The sequence below is a fragment of the Eptatretus burgeri genome, chromosome 10 (genome assembly GCF_056783735.1).
Source record: "Eptatretus burgeri isolate ZD-2024b chromosome 10, Ebu_testis_v1, whole genome shotgun sequence".
Lineage (NCBI taxonomy): Eukaryota > Metazoa > Chordata > Myxini > Myxiniformes > Myxinidae > Eptatretus > Eptatretus burgeri.
In genome coordinates this window covers 33849878-33850877 of record NC_140970.1, presented here as the reverse complement: position 1 = coordinate 33850877, position 1000 = coordinate 33849878, and the positions used below count along the sequence as shown (strand labels likewise).

The following is a 1000-nucleotide window of genomic DNA, read 5'->3' as shown; positions in this document are numbered from 1 at the left end:
CTTTTTTTTTTTGTTTGTTTGTTTTAGGAAAGTATGACAACTCTGTGGATGTGTACGCCTTTGGGATTCTCTTCTGGTACATCTGTGCAGGCAGTGTTCGCCTGCCTGAGGCCTTTGAGAAGTGTGGGACAAAAGACCAGCTGTGGAACAATGTGCGGAAAGGTATAACAATGATATGACGATTAACTCGCGTCCTAAGTACTTACTGTGTATTGTTATACACGACGTTACCCCAAATGTGCATACTATATCCCACAAAGCAAAGTATCATCTGCTTTATATGGGTGTCTTATTTTGATGTTTTGGACAATTCTGCACTCTTGGCTTTGATGCAACACTACGATGAGGGCCCTTTCATTTACTGGCATGGCAACACACCTTGCCATACTGCTGTTTACTGTTCGGAATTGCTTCAAAGATTGGCAGCATTGAAAGTCTGCAGTGGCCAGCACAGAGCCGAGATTTAGGCCATTCGACCACCGTGGGACATTTCCTAACACTGCTCGAGAGCCACAGTGAACAAAGTACATTCCACCACTGAACTTGCTCTGAAGGAGCAATAGTGCAATATTCTGCCCGATATCTCACAACATTTTGGTGCAAAGTCCTTTTGACAGTGAATAAGCACATGTGAGGCAATAGGCCTGTGCATTTCCTTTTTGTCCCAATACTTTCGGGTAACATTATCCCAATTGTGACAACACGTGCTTGATTTATTTATAAAAGCCCGTCTGATTTGGCTTTAGATTACATGTATCCAATGCCTTTTATACAGTACCTCCACATCCACTGAGAACCATCTGCCTTTGTTCTATTTTACACCTTTACCAAGGTGCAGCTTTCGAGATGTACCCATCATTAATTCGATATGTTCCTTTGTTACCAACATGAAATAGGTTTGCATGTTAACATGTAATAATTAGACATTCTTAGACGTCCGTACCGTATGCTCGAATAAGCCCGGGTGACATAACCGTTGCATTCGGTGCAGTTTCCATTG

General features: G+C 42.4%; 1 long non-coding RNA gene across 1 annotated transcript in view; it reads left to right on the top strand.

The window, feature by feature from the left end:
- Nucleotides 1-3: 3 nt before the first annotated feature.
- LOC147018273 (uncharacterized) overlaps nucleotides 4-1000 on the top strand; it is an 8924-nt gene continuing 7927 nt past the window's right edge. Inside the window, exon 1 of the long non-coding RNA XR_015062327.1 lies at nucleotides 4-162. This is a non-coding gene — a long non-coding RNA (uncharacterized LOC147018273). The remainder of the gene's footprint in view (nucleotides 163-1000) is intronic.